The sequence below is a fragment of the Kogia breviceps genome, chromosome 16 (genome assembly GCF_026419965.1).
Source record: "Kogia breviceps isolate mKogBre1 chromosome 16, mKogBre1 haplotype 1, whole genome shotgun sequence".
NCBI lineage: Eukaryota > Metazoa > Chordata > Mammalia > Artiodactyla > Physeteridae > Kogia > Kogia breviceps.
In genome coordinates, this window is record NC_081325.1 from 68,666,974 (window position 1) to 68,687,870 (window position 20,897).

A 20,897-nucleotide genomic window follows, 5' to 3' on the forward strand; every position below is an offset into this window, starting at 1 on the left:
GGTACAGAGGACGTTGACATCGCTTCAGTGATGTTGCAGAGGATGATGTGAGACTGCCATGAGCCCATGTCGATTGTCACTTCAGCCCAGCGTGGTATACAAGCTTAGAGGTGTTTCGGTAACAGCCTTGGGTGTCCTTTGGGGGCACCAAATCTCCAAATGATCTCTGTGACCAAAAGTAGCTAGAGGTCATGAGTAGCTTATGGCAGCAATACGAATGGCAACCTTTTATGGAACACTTAATGCATATCGGGAATTCTCACCACTTCACATATATTGTCTCATATAATTCCAAAAACATAACAGCAGCTATGTGTGTTTATCCCCATTATATCAAAGGAGTGAAGCAAGACTCAGTCACACCCCCAGTAAGTGGCAGCCAACATTTGAACCCAGGTATGTTAGATTTTAGAGCCACTTTCACGTTCATTCAACAACTACTTATTGATTTTCCATTATATGTTAGGCACCGTCTTCATCACATCTGTCTTTTTAATTTACTTATTTGGGGCTTTTAAAAAAATAGGCTCACCATTGGAAAACAAAGCCTCATGCAGAATTCCCTGTGAGTTTAGAAGAAAACAATATTCTGAGAGCCTTGAGGTTTCCTGCCTTAAAGAAGGGGGGAGGGGGAAAAGATTAAAATGGTGCCTAGGAAATACCCGCTTGTGGCTCCATCTTATTTACTTTGGGCATCTGGAGCTACCTCTAGGGCTTCTGAATGTACATATAAACACTTTGCTCCGGTTACACAGGATGCTGGTAACGTTGATTGGCTTCACGGAGGTGAACTGGGGAAAGAGGGAAGGGTGGGTGAGAGGAAGATTTTCACTATGAACTCCTTGGTACCCTCCTGGAACCATGTGAATATAATACCTTTTCAAAAGAAAAGGACACTTTCTCTTAAAAGGCCACCTCAGGTAATCTAGTTGAAATGAAAATTTCACTGGATTCAGACTATCATGCAAACACAAAAGAAGTTCTAAACTCTGTTATTTCCTGGGTTGCCATACCACCCAGTTTGTGTTTCCATTTCATCCTTTATTTCCTGGGCCACCATCTCCATAGTGCATCCTCTGTTTAATTGACCATAGCCTCTTAGTATGAAGTCAGGTGATTTTTTTTTTTCCCTTCCTACCTCTCAACTCTTGTTTTTAATGTATGGATCTCTTTGGATTGCATTTGTTTCATATATATGTTCTTTCTCCACGTAGGAGATATATTCAGAAAGATCTCTCCCTCTGTGTGTGTGTTTGTATTTTTTCCCTTTTATATAAAGCATTTGTTTTTTTCCTTGAAAACTCATCTTCTGGGTTTAGGGTAGAATGGAGAGTTTGGCCTTAGTCTCCTTCCATCCACTAGTTGGGAACTTTCCTACTTTTATAGGCATAAAAAACTTGTGCATGTATCATAATATATAGCATGCATAAAGATATGTAGAATGCTTGTACATTCTGTAAATTCTGTATTTTACAAATATTGTAAAAAAATTGTAAATTTTACAAATTTACAAAACAAAACCAAAGCTTGTGTATGTAGAAATACTCCTGTGTTTACACTGGTCAATGACATCTAGAGAAAGCAGTTGCTGTAAAGGAGAAAAGCATCTGTGGATGTTATTTATGTCAGTACCCACGCCTTCATTAAGCAAGTTAGCCTTCTTTATGCTGTTAATGACATTCAGATCTTTCCTCTCCTTCTCTGTGAGTGTGCCATCCATCCCCTCCAAGCCTTCAGATGTCTTTTTCCTTTAACTCAGGGGTCCCCAGCCTCCGGGCTGCAGACCAGTACTGGTCCGCAGCCTGTAAGAAACCGGGCCGCACAGCAGGAGGTGAGCGGCGGCCAAGCGAGCAAAGCTTCGTCTGCTGCTCCCCATCGCTCCCCATCACTGGCATTACCGCCCGAACAATTCCCCACCCCCGAGTCTGTGAAAAAATTGTCTTCCACGAAACCGGTCCCTGGTGCCAAAAAGGTTGGGGACCACTGCTTTATCTGACACATTTCAGGGAAGAATAAGTAAAGATTTATTCATATTACTGTGATGGTTTCATTTTCTTTTTGGAAGTCCGATGACTCAGTTATAGAAATGTTCTTGGAACATTTAAAGTCCAGTTCTGAATTTTAAAATAGCTCAATTGGCATAGGTTGACTTCCTATAAATCTAAATCATGATTGTAAACTAATTTGGATGTAAGTAGGACTTAAAAAGTGATCATATCCATTGACTAATTTGTTTGTCTAATGCAGTGCATTTCTTTCTTTGATATTTTATGTGTTCACATTATGACACATGGACAGGGAAACCAACCAACATGTTGAGTACCTCCTGTGCCCTGGGTGTTCAGCAACGTGCAGACAATTCCAGAAAGGAGAGGTCCACACCCCAGGTTTGGGGACTGTATGGCAGTCAGCACGCAATAAGTATCTGTCATTTAAATTACTGAAATGAATGTAAAAGGAAGTAGCACACTACAGTAGAATATTTCATTTTCCTAGATTATTAAGTGCTCAGTTGTCCACAGACAGACTTTTTTATCTGCACAGATTATCCTGTGTAGGGGTCCTAGGCTTAGTCTTTTATCTCCTTTAGCATTTTATACACAGCCAAACTCAGAGAGCTCGGAGGTGACTCTCACTTATCTAGGGCATTTAGAAACCTCAGCACACACTGCACCTAGCACACACTGCAAGGATGCATCTGTTTACGACATTTACCATGTTTACAACATTATATGTAAGAAAAATACAGTGAAGCCATTAAACATCGAATTCCATATGATCCAGCAACTCCTCTTCTGGGTGTATACCCTAATATACCCAAAAGAATTGGAAGCAGGGACTGGAACAGATATTTGCACACCCAGGTTCGTAGCAGCATTATTCACAATAGTCAAAAGATGGAAGCAACCCACATGTCCATTGATGGACGAATGGATAAAGAAAATGTAGTATATCCATACAATGGAATATTATTTAGCCTAAAAAAAGGAAGTACTGACACAAGCTACAACATGGATGAACCTTAAAACATTATGCTAAGTGAAATAGGCCAGATGGAAAAGGACAAATACTGTATGATTCTATTTACTTACATGAGGTACCAAAAGTAGTGAAACTCATAGAAACAGTACACAGAATGACGGTTACCAGGGGCTGGAGGAAGTGGAGAATGGGAAGTTAGTGTTTAACAGGTACAGAGTTTCCATTTGGGATGATGATAAAAGTTCTGAAGATGAATGGTGGTGACATTTACACAACAGTGAGAATGTACTTAATGCCACAGAACCGTACAAATAGAAACGGTTAAAATGGTAAATTGTATGTTATGTGTACTTTACCACAATTAAAAGAACAAAAACAAAATGAAGGCAAAGCCACTGGAAAAGATACAGTGTGCTCCTGAGCCAAGTACACCCAGAAGAGCAAAATATAAAACCATTTCAAAACTTTGTCTACCAGCCTCCAGGTCTCTTGCCTGGTCTGCATCCTGAGAGGTCCCTCATTGAATGGCTTCCATTATTATGAGGCTCTTGTGGGTGAGACACGGGGGCTGCGTATGGTAGAGATGGCTTCCGGTTTCTTAGTAGTTTTGGATTACTGTGTCCTGTATTTCTGAGATAAAAGCTTATCAATAGAGTATCATTGTGTGGAAGGTGATACGGAGTAATTGCACCTTTCTTGGGTATTCGGCATAAAAACGGTTGGAAAAGGGATAGTCATGTACAGTCAAGTTCAAATCTCTTGTGCTGTTATGTTAGATAACATGTCATTAAATTGGTCACAGATTTATTTTCCAGCACTGGAGCAGATCTCCATTCCTTCAGCAAAGTGCCAGAAGGCGAAGGTGGCTACATTTAGAGGCAGATTCTTGGAAAAATGCATATTTTGAAATTTGATTTTAAACACAGATGTCACAGTTAGCCCCCAAGACAAGATGAGAGGCTCAGAGGATCTGGGAGACTTTCATAGGCTGATTTACATCTTTGTTCTTAGTGAGTTAAGTGGCTGGTGGAGCCAGGCATATATTATACTATTTAAAGTATTTCTCTTTCAACTGTTTTTTTCTATATGATCTATAATAAAACAGATTTAAAAGTTTGAAACCCTAGTTGATAAAGTTCTCTTTGTAATGGCAGTTAATCTTGTTGCTGCTAAAATGACAGTTGACCTTGTATTAGGGAGTTGATCAAGCCTGGTGATTTGTGTAGTTGCCCAGACTGTGTTTTTCCCAGGCTAGCTCCTCAAATCTCATCATTTCCCTTACGTTCGAAAATCATTTCGGAATTGTTTCATTAGAATTGGACACAAACAAATGCCACTAAAACACGTTCTGTTGGACTCCACAGCCTGTGTGCTCCATGCCGCGAACCACTTAGCGTCCACCCTGGACCTGAGGGTGCTGCTGAAGACCTGATGGGTGCTTTGGGCAATGGCCTTACTTTCCTGTGTAGAAATTCTCAGCCACCCATCAACATGTTCATTCCCCACTCATGTACTTCATTCATTCTCTTGGGCATTTATTTATTGATTCTATCACAAAAATTTCTGAATGGGTGAAACACTGTCTTATTACATACAGAGTAAAGGGTAGCACTTAGCACGTTGGACTCCCTTGGACCAGCTTCTGAAATCTTAACTTTGTTAATTACCAGCTGTTTGATCTTGGGTAAATTACTTAATTTCTCTGTGCCCAATCTTCCTTATTTATAAAATGGGGATAATAGTTTCAGAGAATTACATGAAATGTGCATTGCACAGTGCCTGGCACACCGTAAGAACCCAATAAATACTACCTGTTGTTATGAGTTGGGTTATGTTCCTCCTCAAAATGCATGTATTGAGGTCCCAATACTCAGAATGTGACCTTATTTGAAAGTATGGTTGTTGTAGATGAAATTAGTTAAGATGATGTTATCTTAGCTAAACTTAATTTAAGATTAGGGGGACCCTGATCCAATATGACTGGTGTCCTTAAATAAAGGGGAAATTTGGACACAAAAATAGATGTGCATAGAGGGAAGACCATGTGAAGAGAGGTGGGAAGAAGATGGCCATCTGTAATCCGAGGAGAGAGGCCTGGAACAAGTCCTTCCCTCCTTGGATTTCAGACTTCTGAACCAACACTGCCTTGATTTCAGACTTCGAGCCTCTGGAACTGTGTAAGCCACTTAGCTTGGAGAACTCCGTTACGGCAGCCGTAGCTAATGAATACAGCTGATGTTGTCATCCTCTGCCCACCGTGTTTCTCATTGATCTGAGAACCAGCCTCTATTTTCTGGCCCATGGGAAATATATTTGCTCCTTTTCAGCTTGTATTTTTTCCTTTACTTTCTTTCTCTTGAAAGAGCATGCAAAAAAAAAAAAAAAATTCCTAGCAAGAGCAAGTGTTTAAGAAAATTTCCCTTCCCTTCATTCCTGTGTCTGTTTCTAAAAAGCTGTAGTTGAAAAGTTTCTTTTCTCTGTTATCACATTTCTCACCTTCTCGCCTTGATTTTTCTTTCTTTGAAAGATCACAACCCCTATAAATCGCTAACTCCTAGAGATTGCCCCAATCCCAAACTCTTGATGAGAGGTAAGAGTTTATTTGTATGCTTTTATGTGTGTGTTCTTTCAATAAAAAGGAAATGCAGATGAGCAGCTGTATTAAATGAAGCAAGATGACAGATCTAGTGGAGGAGAAAGCCCTCTTACTGCATTTCTGTAGCCGACTTCACTCTTACCTATCTCTAAATTGGTGGCTTGGGTTTTTCTTTGTTTGTTTGTTTTTAAGAAACTTGAGATGGGACAGTGTTCTCCTTCCCCTCCAGAGGCCCAGAGCAATGTGGCGGGTTGCATTCTGGACTGGGCAGCGCTAACATTTGTTCTTCCCGGGGACCCTCTGCTGCTTTTCTCTGCCCCAGTGGAGCTAGGGCAGTAATAAAGCTGTTATTATTTACACTGCACAGCATTTTTGTCAGTGGTCTTTGTCATTGAGACTTACGAAGTCAACAACATAGGACATGAGGGAATTTGTGAATTTTTACCCAGTCAGGGGAAAGAGGTGAAGGAGGGAGTTACCTTTCCAGGGATGTTGCTTTTCTAAACTCCTTCAGTTTTCCCAGTCCCTTTCTTTGCCCTTTACACTCTCCTTTCACGTGCTGTACAGTGACCTGTGAACTCGCCACCCACCACCCTTTTGATCTGCCTCTTCTCATCTGTACTGTCACATAGCTCCCAACCAGTTTTCCTGCTACCACAGAATATATAAAATCTATCTCCTTGATTGTTCACTTTCTCCATGGTTCATCTCTTAATTTCCCTGTCATTTAAATATCCTTTTTTTAGAAAAGAGTAATCAGGGATAACTCAGGGACTTCCCTGGTGGTCCAGTGGTTAGGATTTCACGCCCCAGGGCAAGGGTTCAATCCCTAGTCAGGGAACTAATAACCCTGCAAGCAGTGCAGCCAAAAAAAAAAAAAATTTTTTTTTAAAAAGAGTAATCAGGGCTTCCCTGGTGGCGCAGTGGTTGGGAGTCCGCCTGCCGATGCAGGGGACACGGGTTCGTGCCCCGGTCTGGGAGGATCCCACGTGCCGCGGAGCGGCTGGGCCCGTGAGCCATGGCCGCTGAGCCTGAGCGTCTGGAGCCTGTGCTCCACAACGGGAGAGGCCACAACAGTGAGGCCCGCATACCAAAAAAAAAAAAAAAGAGTAATCATTGGTCTCCAAAAGTGCACCCCTTGACTCAAGCAGCTCGCCTCTGTCCATCTCGTACCCCTCCACTTGGAAAGGAACCTTCTTCCTGCCTCCTTAAGTTTCTCAGATGAGAAGGAGTCATCCTTCCTGTCCTGTGTTGGCCTCTCCTCATTTCTTCCATCTCCTTGGAGAATCTTGGTACACCAATTCAGTCCCTCTTTCTCCTCATCTCTTCCTCCTTGCCCCTTTGTGCAATCCTTCCCCACAGCCTGCAAAGATATTCTACACACATCTTTATCAAAAATGAAGTACAGTCATTTTTGGTTCCAGGAACCCCAAGGATGCCAAAAATCCGTGGACGCTCAAGTCCCTAATATAAAATGGCATAGTATTTGCATATAACCTATGCACATCCTCCCTATATTATACTTTAAATCATCTCTGGATTATTTATAAAACCCAATACAATGTAAATGCTATGTAAATAGTTGTCAGCTTGTGGCAAATTCACGTTTTGATTTTTGGAACTTTCTGGAATTTTTTTCCAAATTTTTTTTTTTTTTGCCGTACGCGGGCCTCTCACTGTCGTGGCCTCTCCCGTTGCGGAGCACAGGCTCCGGACGCGCAGGCTCAGTGGCCATGGCTCCCGGGCCCAGCCACTCCGCGGCATGTGGGATCCTCCCGGACCGGGGCACGAACCCGTGTCCCCTGCATTGGCAGGTGGACTCTCAATCACTGCGCCACCAGGGAAGCCCTCCAAATATTTTTGATCTAAAGTTGGTTGAACCCTTGGATGCAGAATCCACTGGTAGGAGAGCTGAGTATAAAACATAAACTTTCCTTTGTGTCCACATCTTCAAGCTGTTGATGTGTCTCCCAACTTCTCTTGATGCCTAACTCCTTGAAGAGGTCTGTGTTCACCTTCCTCAGTTCCCACTAAGTCACACTGAATTCTCAGCTTGTTAGGAACATATTCAACCCTCTGACTCTGAAACTGTCCCCTTAGGTCTCAAATGCCTTCAGAATGGCCAATTCCAAGGCCCTGTTTTTGTTTTTTTCTGGCCGCTCTGCACAGCACGTGGGATCCTAGTTCCCCGACCAGGAATCGAACCCGAGTCCCCTGTGTTGGAAGTGCTGAGTCTCAACCACTGGACCGCCAGGGAAGTCCCTCCAAGGCCCTGTTTTTTTTTTGTTTGTTTGTTTTTTGCGGTACGCGGGTCTCTCACTGTTGTGGCCTCTCCCGCTGCAGAGCACAGGCTCCGGACGCACAGGTTCAGCAGCCATGGCTCACGGGCCCAGCTGCTCCGCGGCATGTGGGATCCTCCTGGACCGGGGCACAAACCCGCGTCCCCTGCATCGGCAGGCGGACCCTCAACCACTGCGCCACCAGGGAAGCCCCCCGTTTTTTAATTTGCATACTAGTTGACTCTCTCCGGCTCTTGGTGCTGTAACATGCTGCACTTCCCAGAACCCTCTCCTCTCTCTCCCTGCATCAAGGATACTCATCTCCCTGGAATTTCTTCTGACTCAACATTCCATCTTGGTTTTCCAAAAGGGTTTTTACATCCTTCTTTGAGCACTAAAGTCACGATCCTGCCCAGGGTGTCCTTCTCTCTCTGTTATTCCCCTCTATGATGACATCCTTTTCATTTATGATGGTCTCAGAATCTTCCTTCAACTTGGGATGTTTGCACGGCTACTCAAATTTTGTATATACCACACTGACTTCATTAGGTTTCTCGAAAACATTTTCCTGATTTGGGGGTCTAAATAATGGCTTGTTTTTAGCACTTAAATGTTGTGCTGTGATTTATCTCTTTGCATGTCTGTCAATCCAACTAAAATTTGAATGCCACGAAGACAGGACTTGTGTTGCTTTAAACAAAATCTGTGCTTGATTTTTCCTGGTGTATGGGAATGCTGCTTGATTTTTATTTTAACGTAAATTTAAATTTTTATGAAATAATACAAGATTTAGAGTTTTTCTGTACTCAGAGTTTCCTTGAGTGCTCTGCTTGGCTGTTTGTTTTAGTCTTTATCTTTCATGTTAATGGCTTTCATCAAATGTCTGGTGATCTGTGGCTATCAGTCCATATTTAAGAATGAGGAACTTAGAAATCTCTGGAGAGTTCATTATGCATGCTGATTGATGGACCTCACTGCAAGGTTATCAGATGGGGATCTGGCACCTTCACCAGGGGATTGCCAGATATCAGTGTCTGTAGGCCCTCTGTTTCTTAGAGAGGAATCCTCCAGCTTCCAGTTTCTGGGGATGAAACCTGGCTGCCAGCATTCTGGAAGCAAAGGGGACAAGGCCTGAGGAATCCTCAGCATTCCATGTGCTGACTTTCACTTAGTCCCAATTTTCAGCTCCTTGATTAAGTCCTCCCCATTTCTGTGTTTTGCATCCACAAGTTGGAAGCTGTTCTGGTTCATTTTCTCCAGAGAGAGTTACTTCCTTTGACTATTGGAATGAGGATGTTAGTAGGGGGAGGGTCTTATTGCCCTTTGTACAGTATAAACAATCCTTTGTTCAGACCCACAACCTTGCCTTCAGAGGTACCAGGAACCTCAGTTCCTAAGCTTTTGCGGAGTTCTATTGTGGAAAGAAGCTTCATTCTTTTTGACCTGCCACACTTCTTTGGCCCCAGTGCTGTGGGAAGTTAGCAGTTAGCTTTTCCCCCTGTTGATTCACTTGCCATTTTCCAAATTTGTTGACATCTCTCTTCCATTACATCTGTTTCTGTGGCTTCATACTCCTCCCCACTTTAATGTGGGTTTTTGAAAGGAAGTGGAGATAAACACATGTTCATCTGCCATGTTTCTGCTTTTGAGTATTTTGATCTAGTATCAGACGAATTTATGAACTTTCATTAGTTTTTTAAAAAAGCAATGAATGATTATTGACCATTTTCCCTAATTTGGTTTTATTATGGTAAAATATAACATAAAACTTACCATTTTAACCATTTTTTTAAAGAAAATTTATTTATTTATTTAATATTTATTTACTTTTGGTTGCATTGGGTCTTTGTTGCTGTGCACGGGCTTTCTCTAGTTGCTGTGAGCGGGCTTTCTCTAGTTGCTGTGAGCAGGGGCTACTCTTTGTTGCGGTGCGTGGGCTTCTCATTGTGGTGGCTTCCATTGTTGTGGAGCACAGGCTCTAGGTGGGCAGACTTCAGTAGTTGTGGCTCGTGGGCTCAGTAGTTGTGGCTCGCGGGCTCTACAGCACAGGCTCAGTAGTTGTGGCGCATGAGCTTAGTTGCTCCCTGGCATGTGGGATCTTCCCGGACCGGGGCACGAACCCGTGTCCCCTGCATTGGCAGGCGGATTCTCAACCACTGCGCCACCAGGGAAGCCCCATTTTAACCATTTTTAAGTGTACAATTTAGTGGTATTAAATACATTCATAATTTTGTGAATTATGACCATCACCACCATCCATCCCCATAGCTCTTTTCAGCTTGTAAAAGTGCAACTCTGTTGTACCCATTAAACAGCTCCCCATTCCCCGTTCTGTGGCTCCTGGCCGCCACCAGTCCACTTTTAATCTCTATCATTTTAACTAAGTATGCCATATAAGTGGAATCATAGCGTATTTGTCTTGTTGTGACTGGTTTATTTCACTTAGCATAATGTCCTCAAGTTTCATCCACGTTGTAGCATATGCACGAATTTCCGTCCTTTTAAAATCTGAATAATATTCCATTGTATGTCTATACCACGTTTTGCTTATCCATTCATCCATAATATACATGTGGGTTGCTTCCACATTTTAGCTATTGTGAATAATGCTGTTATAAACAAGGGAGTATAAATATCTCTTCAAGACCCTGCTTTCAGTGCTTTTTGGTGTATACCCAGACGTGGAATTGCTCCATCATATGGTAATTCTATTTTTAATTTTTGAGGAATCACCATACTGTTTTCTGTAGTGGCTTTACATTTTTACTAGCAGTGAACAAGCGTTCTAATTTCTCCGCATTCTTGCCAACATTTGTTATTTTCTGTTTTTTTGATAGTAGCCATTGTAATGGGTATGAGGTGGTATCCCATTGTATTGTATCAGTAGTTTGATTTGCATTTCCCTAATGGTCAGTGATGTTGACCATCTTTTCATGTGCTACTGGCCATGTGTATATCTTCTTTGGAGAAATGTCTATTTAAGTCCTTTGACCATTTTTGAATCATGTTGTTTGTTTTTTATTATTGAGTTTTTGGAGTTCTCTGTATATTTTGGATGTCAATCCCTTATCAGACATATGATTTGCAAATATTGTCTCCCATTCTGTGGTTATCTTTTTGCTCTGTTGATATTGTCTTTTGATGCACAAAAATTATTAGATTATTGAATTTTGTCAAATGCTTTTCCTACATTTTTTGAGATGTTCAAAAGACTTTTCTCTAACTTGATAATGCAATGAACTATACTAATATATTTTCTAATGTTAAATCATCCTTGCATTACTGATATAAAACAATTTTTTTCCATTTTCTGGATTTTGTTTGTTAAAATTCAGGAATTTTGCATTTATGTTATAAGTAAGACAGGCCTATAATTTTCTTTTCTTGTTTTTGCCTTCTTTGGTTTTTATACTCTCTTCAAAATAAATTGGGAATAATTATTTGAGGAACTTTCCCTCATATTCTGATCTCTAGGGCAATTTGTATAGTTATGAATTATCTGTTTCTTAAAGGCTTTTCAAAACTTATTAGAGGGCTTCCCTGGTGGCGCAGTGGTTGAGAGTCTGCCTGCCGATGCGGGGGGCGTGGGTTCGTGCCCCGGTCCGGGAAGATCCCACGTGCCGCGGAGCGGCTGGGCCCGTGAGCCATGGCCGCTGAGCCTGCGCGTCTGGAGCCTGTGCTCCGCAACGGGAGAGGCCACAGCAGTGAGAGGCCCGTGTACTGCAAAAAAAACACAAAACTTATTAGCAATTGTCTGTACTCTGTGTGTGTGTGTGTGTGTGTGTGTGTGTGTGTGTATCTTGACTACTAATTCAGTATGTTTAGTAGCATATGATCTCTTCAGATTTCTTAGTTCCTGTAAAATCACTTTTGGTTACTTATATTTATTTAGAAAATTATTCACATTTTATCTGTTTGCAAATTTCTTGCCACAGTGTTGTTCCTAGCATTCTCTTCTTATTTTTAATCTCTTCTGCATCTATAGTTTTAGTTTCTTTTTATTCCTAGTATTTTCTTGATTTTGCCAGAGGTTGCCTATTTTATTTATCTTTTCAAAGAATCTTTTTTGATTTTGATGACCTTCCTTATACTTTGTTAACTAGTTCATTAATTTTCACTTTTATTTTTATTATTCTTTCTACTTTCCTAGGATTGTCTTTTGCTCTTTAAAAATTTTTTTTTCCTGAGCAGAAAAACGAATTCATTAATATTTTACTCTTTCTTTTCTAGTATATACATTTAAACTTAAAAATTGCCCCCTAACAAATACCGTAGTTCTTAGTATGTCTCATGGATTTAGATATGTAATGTTTCATTTTCACATATTTTAAATATTTTCTCTTAATTATATATTTTTTGATCTATGAATTATTTAAAAATATGTGTCTAAGTTTTCAGAAGTATTGACTTCTGACTTTAATACACTGTGGTTGGATAATTCCATTTGTACAAAATTGACTAGTATTTCCTGAGACTTCCTTAATGGCCTTGTAATTGGTCATGTTTTGTATATGTTCCATGTGTACTTGAAAAAATGTGTATTTTCTAATAGAGTGAGAAATTCTTTGTATCTCCATTAGCTAGTGATTATTAACATGATGTTCAAATCTTGTATATTCTTATTAAATTTTTGTCTTTTAGGTCTATCAGTTTCTGCATCTGGTTGTGAATTTGTCAATTACTTCTGTAATTCTGGTAATTTTTGCATTTATTTCAGATGTCTACAGTTTGAGGAATATTCTTTCTTTTTTTTTTTTTTTCTTTTTTTTTTTTTGCGGTACGCAGGCCTCTCACTGCTGTGGCCTCTCCCGCTGTAGAGCACAGGCTCCGGTCGCGCAGGCTCAGCGGCCACGGCTCACGGGCCCAGCCGCTCCGCGGCATGTGGGATCTTCCCGGACCGGGGCACGAACCCACGTCCGCTGCATCGGCAGGCAGACTCTCAACCACTGCGCCACCAGGGAAGCCCAGGAATATTATTTCTTTTTGATAAAATTTTCTTTTCATCATTAGATAATGATATTGTTTATTCCTAGGTGGGGTTTAGGGTTGTTTTTTTTTTTTGCCTTAATGTCTATCTTGTTTAATATTAACATCCTTAATCCACAATGATGTGGAAGTTATAGATTCAATTTTTTTCTTTTGGTGATTTTTTTTTTTTTTTTTTTTCTGATACGCGGGCCTCTCACTGTTGTGGCCTCTCCCGTTGCGGAGCACAGGCTCCGGACGCACAGACTCCATGGCCATGGCTCACGGGCCCAGCCGCTCCACGGCACGTGGGATCTTCCCAGACCGGGGCACGAACCTGTGTCCCCTGAATCGGCAGGCGGATTCTCAACCACTGCGCCACCAGGGAAACCCTTGGTGATTATTTTATAATTTTAATATGCATATTTGATTTAACAGAGCCTGAAGTTAACTGATAATATCTCTATTCTCCTTCTGAACAAAGTGTTCTAGAATATTTTAGCTCTGATATCCACCTCAAATCTTTCATGTTCTCTGTCTAGTATGTTATCAGAGTCTAGTACTTTATTTGTTGTTGATTTTTTTTTTTTAGTACTTTGTTTAAATGAGACAACATTATTATTGCTTCTGGATTCAGTTTCTTTTTTTTTTTTTTGTGGTATGCGGGCCTCTCACTGCCGTGGCCTCTCCCGTTGCGGAGCACAGGCTCCGGACGCGCAGGCCCAGCGGCCATGGCTCACGGGCTTAGTTGCTCCGCGGCATGTGGGATCTTCCCGGACCAGGGCACGAACCCGTGACCCCTGCATCGGCAGGCGGACTCCCAACCACTGCGCCACCAGGGAAGCCCTCAGTTTCTTTTATTATGAAAAATACCTTTGGTCACTTCTCTCAGTAAAGATAACTTCTTTCAGCGTTTGTCTGGAAAATGTATGTGTTTTGGCCCTATCTTGAATGACAACTTAGTTGAATTCAAGGCTGAAGGTTATTTTACTTCAATACTTTGAAAATATTGTTCCATTATTTTAGGGTTTATTTTGCTGCCTAGGAACATTATATTGTGCAGCAAAATTGTTCTCTCTTCATGAGGAGTCAGTCTTTTCTTTTTTCTTATTTAGCTTGTGACTCTGTTTCTTTCATCTGAGAACTTAAATATTCCTTTCAGCTCTGAAAACATCTCCGCTATGAATCCTCATGCCTTCCATCACCTACCTCTGTGCCATGTGGTGGCACAGAAACCACTCTGTGTAGTTCCTTTTCATCCATCTTATAGTTCACTGATTCTTTTTTCAGGCAGGTCTAATCTGTTTTACTTATTAATTTTGTGACTATATATTTTCCATTTAAAAATGCTATTTGATTCTTTCAAATTAATTTTTATTTCTAATACTGTCCTAACCTTTCCATGGTTACTGTTCCTTCCTGTGTCACTTTAATAACTTCAAACTTATTTATTTCATATTCCTTCTGAAGTTTTCACTTATTTCTAGTTCCCAGGTACCTAGTCACCCTTATGTTGTGCTTACTGACCCTCCCACCTGGTGGTTTGTTTCCTGACATGGTTGGGATGGTATTGTGAGCTCATCTTCAGCAGGGGTGGTTTTTGCTTCTGGAAGTCCATGTGCCCTGGACTGTGGATACATTCCTACAGAACTGCTTTGCATTTTTCTTCTGCAAACCAAGACTCAGTTGTTTTAGAGTCTTGAACTCAAGTTTTTGTTGTTGTTGTTTTTCGTTTTTTGTGGTACACGGGCCTCTCACCGTTGTGGCCTCTCCCGTTGCAGAGCACAGGCTCCGGACCCGCAGGCTCAGTGGCCATGGCTCACGGGCCCAGCCGCTCTGCGGCACGTGGGATCCTCCCGTACCGGGGCACGAACCCGTGTCCCCTGCATCGGCAGGCGGTCTCTCAACCAGTGCGCCACCAGGAAAGCTCCTGAACTCGTTTTTAATTTTAACTTCTCTATCTGTGACTTCAGATCCATCTATGCGGTATAAACTTAACGCCTGCACTTGCTCTTAACACAGGCTCATGGTTTTGATGACTCATACAAGAGGTTTATTTATTTTCACAGAGCCCAAGCCAGACCTCAGGCTGCCTTGCTGTTTCTTTGTGGGCATAATTCTTCTAGTTCCCTATTCGTGGATTAGATAGCTTTTAAAGGGGTCCAGTTTTGTTCAGTTCCTTCACCTTGCACAAGCCCAAGTTGGTGTCTTCTGTCCCACGTGGGTATTGACACTCCGGCCCCTAGTCTTTGTTCCAGGGCTGATACCCCTCTGTAGACACAGCATCAGCTTCAGGAACTCTGGCCCTGGAGTTCTTGCTTTGTTTCAGTACTTGAAGATTTCCTTTTCCTTTTTCTTTCAAGCTCAGCTATATGTTAAACCTTTCTTTTTTTAAATTTTGCTTTAGAGTTTCCAATATTTCTGTGTGTTTTTAAGTAGGAGTGGGGTCTGCATCCACTCAGCTTACCATAAACCTATTCTTCTCTGTACTCCCCAGCTCAAAGGAATAACTGGTCTGTACCAGGTGCTAGATGACTGAGTGAGTGAGTGAGTGAGTGAGTGAATGAATTTATTTTTCATGTCCAGAAGCAGATGGAAGCAACATTCTATCTCTCCAGGGGCACCGAAGCAAGCAGAGTTTCGAGGACATAAGTGAAGAGAGTTCCAAGCAAACAAAATGAAGGGAGAATAGGACTTCTTACTGCTTTTTCTTTAAGTCTTGGAACAATGGAAACGTTTAACTGCTTCATACTGCTTGATATCCGAAGGTGGACTGAAAGGGGACAAACAGTGAGTTCCCATACCATTCGCTGGTGGCTCCACACAGCATCCTTACCGAGAGGAAAGATTAAAGAATCACAGGGAGCAGGACACTAGGCCTGTTTATTTCCCTTTCTCTCCCCTGTTTTTAAGAGAAGCGTGCCTTTGATGAGATATAGCTGCAGGCTCTTGTTTCACATTTTATGTCAGCCACCTTTGTTAGAAGCTGGTTATTGATGCTGTGCCCTGTTTTAATTCACACTTCTTTGCTAATCAATTACAGCGTTTATCCATTAATCAGGCATTCTGACAGGGTCAATAACTGCTTTTTGGGTTTCGTGAGGGGTTGCATGTTATCAAGCAAGGAATAATGCTCAGGAGCTCACTTAAAAACAGTGTGACTTTCCCAGGCTGGTGGACTTCCGGGGCAATAAACATCTCATGCAGATTTCATATGGTGGTTTTTTTTTTTTTTTTTCTTCATATGGTGGTTTTTTAATGTATTTGCTTGATGGGATTTTCTCACTGAACAGTTCATTAGCAGGGCTCAACATTAGTGACGTGTGGACAGGTGTGCCTCTGTTTAAGAAAAACAGAAACATCAAAAAGTAATTATTCCCATTCCTTACAAATGACTGCATTTACCTAAAAGTGGCATTAAATCATGAGCTTCTTTCATTCATTTTAAGTGTTTACAAACAATATCTTCTTGGTAGTGGGGTTTGAGAGCAAAGAAACTTAATGCCAAAATATTTGGAGCTGCTACTAGATGAAAACCAATCCAAAATTTAGAGCAAATATCTCTATAATTATAGTGTGAGTCAAGAGGAAAATATTTTATAAACAAAAGCTGAGTTAATATACCAATTTCCTAAAGCCCATCTTTTACATAGAGTGTTTTAAACCTCTGTGTACACATACATGTGTACAGACACATTCTCAGTACCCCTCAGCCTTTATAATTTGTTTCAGCATATTCAGGTGTTGTAAAACATCACAGAAGTTAAAACTTCTCATTTTAGCAAGGGTGAGAAACAGAGGTGGCAATGTTGAATTGGAGAGTTCCAGTTTGGGCAATTGAGTTTACCATACATAATGATGGTAACAGGTTTCAGTGATCTTTTTTTGTGACAGATGTACCAACATTTAATTGTTTTTCACCAGGGGTGGAGAGAAATGACACTTCTGTAGATTTTTCAATTCTCCTACGTGTCACTTAGCTGTCCCGCCATTGTCTGAGTTCCTTTCTCTCATCCCTTTGGCTGCAACGAGTTGTGTCATTCCCTCATGATCAGCACTTTTGTTGTCTTTGTTTTTTGCTGTACCTCAGAAGTCCATCTTTTCTTTCATCTCCTTCCCATTCACGCATGAGGGAACAGTTGTGCCCTGTTGTGGGGATGTTCTGCTGGGTTTCAAGCAGTAGGGTTTCTTTTTATTCTCTTCTAAGTAGTACAATGGGGCTGAATGTCTGTTGCAAAATGCACACACTAATATGCCAGGTTATTTGGTTTCCAAGAAGTCAATAAAAATACTACATTTAGGCTCAGTCCTTGGCCGGCTTTTTCCCTGTTTGCCTCCTTTCAAGTCTTTGGTTATAAATCTGTTTGTTTGTTTCTGATCGTAAAATATAATCTTCCATATTAAAGTGAAGCGTGGAGTCAACAAACACTCAGAAAAATGTTGCTGGCGGTGGACTATTTTCACACTAGCAGATTTGGCAGCCTGCACCCTCCCTTGGTAAGAGCCTCAAAACAGCCGCCAGAGCTAATTAATGGCAGCTACAACTCAGAGGAGATGAAAAAAGAGTGGATCCCAAGTTGGTCTTGGCAGAACTTTCCAGTGTAAGAAACTAGCACATCTCTGCATCTAGAGGTGCGCAGCTCTGACTCTTTTCATCCAGATCACCTTGCTTGATTCTTGTTTTGGTGGGGGGAGATGAGTATGAGTGTAACTGTACCTGGTTATAAACACAGACCCAAAGGCCGTGTCCTCAGTAAGAGGCTAAAGACATAAAAAGCTAGAGATGTCTTAAGACACTTTGTTCTCATATTCAGGAACAATCTTCAAAATCCTCCTTAATGAGGTCATAAAAGAAAAAAATAGAACAAGTGTTCGTTGTGTATCTCACTAGGGCCTGCCATCAGGGTCACTTGCCACCGGTATCCTGTTTAAAAAGGGATTGGAGTGGTTCAGTCAAGCATTGCATTAAGAGAGAGACTTTGATTAATTCCTTCTCTTTTCTTTTGTGCCACAGATAATTTCAGTAAATTTGTGATACTTTCTGCTTAGCCATTGCTGAGGCTTAAAGTTCTTGACGCATCATGCTGAATATTAGCATTTGTCGGGCCTACTTGGCTATGGTGAAGAGAAGTGAATGCTGCAGACCGCTCTCTAATCTTTGATGAGCAGGGTCGGTCTTTAAGCATGACCGGAATCTGAGATCTTGGCTCAGGGAAGAGCCTGCTCTCAGGTTGGTAGCAGAAAGAAATCTTGATGTAAGAGAAGGAAAGAACTAACAGTAAGTATGATGGTGATTCGCCATGGTGAACTTTTTTATAGGTACTGGATCTGCCTCTTACTCAGAAACTCACAGCTTGGGGAAGTTTCAGGCATGGCTTTCAAAGGAAACAAAAACAAGAAAGGGACAAGTGAGGGCCACCAGTATGTGCTTTCACTGAGGCTGCTGGGGGAGAGTTGAAGATTAGCCCTGGGCTGGTCAGGTCAGGTAGGAAACTGGATTCTCTTGTCATTTGCTTTCTTTTATTTACCAACTGTGTTGAGAGGCCATCAGGGATAAGAGGGAACGTTTGAGTCCGGTGCTGTAGAAACCCAGTGGCTCTTGCCATCTAGAAACAGGTTAGGATGTATTTAAAACACTTAGTTAAAAACTTAGTCACATAGTTATTATATTTTATAAGCGAATTTTGGAAAGGTATACAATTTACTTTATTGCAGATGCAAAGTCGATTAGGCGTCCATGCATTTAGGTGCCCCTGAAAAGTTAGATTTGGGCTCTGATGGACTGGAATGGCTCCCAGGGGAACATTGTGGTGATTGTGTAAATCCCCCCTCCTTTGTGCTTTACTCACTAGATATGTTGGGTTGGTTCTTAGGGCTGCTGCTGAAAGTCCCTTAGCAGGACGGAATTCAGCCACTGCACATGCGCGTGAAGGCAGTAGGTTAACAGTCCTGACTTAAGAAGATAGTTTTGGGTATGGGTAGATAGAATTGCTTCTTTTCCAGTTGAAGCACTTGGTTTTTTGTTCTTTCATTTGATAGAGGGGTAGTTGGGTTTATTTTAATGAATTTATCTGTGAGACATGTTTATGTAAATAAGTTAAGGCAAGATTTCAGAACTAATTTTAGAGTATGTTTCATGATAATTACTGCTTTCCTGCTAACGGTTTAATAGCCAATCATGAGTTTTAAAAATTATTTTGAAATGAATAAGATGTTAGACTTCTCGTTGATTCTTTTTCAGTACTGTTCCCAGATTAAGAACCCAAAGACATACCTGTTCATTCATCACATATTATTTATTAAACTGCTACTGTATGCTAGGCTCATAGTGTTGTATCACCATTATTATAATAGTCAATGTAACTGTTTTTTTATTTATATTTACAGTGATTATTATAAATATTGGAAACCCTTAAGTATCCTAGTTTTGATAATCAGCTTTAACTCTTTGTAAGGGTGAAGCCTCTCTATGAATAGATCACTCAGGCCTGACCTGAGTAGTTCTTGGAATGCTAACTGAACTTGCGTGATTGATAGATTTTTCAAGATTTGAAACCAGAGAGAGCCAGGGAGGCAGAATGGTGTCATGGAAAGGACACAAGCTGTCACTTACTTTTCCTTGCCTGAAAGGCAAGAGCTCAGGGCTCAGTGTGTGAATTAAGTTCTCTGAATGTGGTAAAGCAGCCAGCACCTGGCTTGTCCCACGTGGAATCCTCTGGGAATCCCACTCCCTTATTCCTAAGAAATAGGTATCTCCAGGGCCTCAGCATTTAAATTCTCATTCCCATCATGCACACTCAGGGGCCGGGAAATTATCTGGTCGTTACCTCTCTGTGCCACCAAAAAGAGAGCAAGGATGTATATTTAGAACCTCATTCTTGTGGAAAATACCTCAAAGATTTTTTTAGATCCAGGGAATACCTGCCTCATTTGTTTATTTGCAGCATAACTGCAGATATTTTAAATATTTCCCTACAGTGGAAATCTTCCAAATGTTACTTTTTTCACAAAATCGGCATGGTGATTGCTGAGAAGAAAGAGGCCACAGCCTTAATCTCAACAAAATCAAGCCTGCTGCCACGTTTCTTCCTGGGCTGAAGGTTCTTTTTCAGATAAAGGTCTCAGTGGGGAGGCAGGGTGGAAGGTCTCTAATAAAATCGGAGGATTGTGGTCATCTGGGCACCTTGTCTTCTGATACCAAGTGAAAAAAGGATGAACAGAAGCACATTTCAGCCTCTGCCAAACCATCCTCAGGTCAGATCTAGGATCCAGAAAGTAGCAAGAGTAGGCCACCTAGCAAATGAACCATTTCCTTTGAAACATAGGCAAGTGACAGATCTGGGCTTAAAAAATCCCTAGTTTTCTCTCCCACGGCCAACTATACAAAATGCTAGCTGAAGAAAATTGTCCTTTTACCTTATAATAGATCTCACAGAAAATGATACCTTTGGTCTTTATTTACAGAGAATGTTAGAAGTAATCTTACAGATCCCATTATACCGCTTTTACTGTGTTTGGTGAGTATTCCTAAAAACCCATTCAGTATAATTTGGGTCTTTCTTAATACTTGATTTAAAACAGCAGTTTTTTGAAATGTCCAAGACAGTTGTTGCTTCTGCTTTGTAATGCTGAAAACTTTCTGCATAATTATGTTCTGGAAGTTCTACGGGGCCTTGCTGCTTTAGAGCTTGAGAAAGCATAATGTCAAGGACCATCCAATTGTTCTCTTTCATCATAAGCTCAAAACAGGTAGCGCTGAAAAGAGTGCTTCTGCCTGATGTCTCTTGTGTTTCCAGCATGTGAGCCCTAAGTGGGGGAGGGTGTGCCTGCGTGCTGCGGTGTGCGTGCGTGCGTGCTGCGGTGTGCGTGTGTGCTGCGGTGTGCGTGCGTGCTGCGGTGTGCGTGCTGCGGTGTGCGTGCGTGCTGCGGTGTGCCTTATACACTGTCGGTGACTAGCAAATGTACTCAGCTGTTTCTGTGGAGATGGTGTATATGGGATCTTAGACAAAAGGGCCTCTACTTCCAAGTCAGTTCCTAAACCTGTCTTCTACGACCTTTTAGATTGGACTCCTCTA

General features: G+C 41.4%; 1 protein-coding gene across 13 annotated transcripts in view; it reads left to right on the forward strand.

The window, feature by feature from the left end:
* Window positions 1-20,897, forward strand: part of CLYBL (citramalyl-CoA lyase) — a 244,936-nt gene that overhangs the window by 85,251 nt on the left and 138,788 nt on the right. The window lies entirely within an intron of this gene.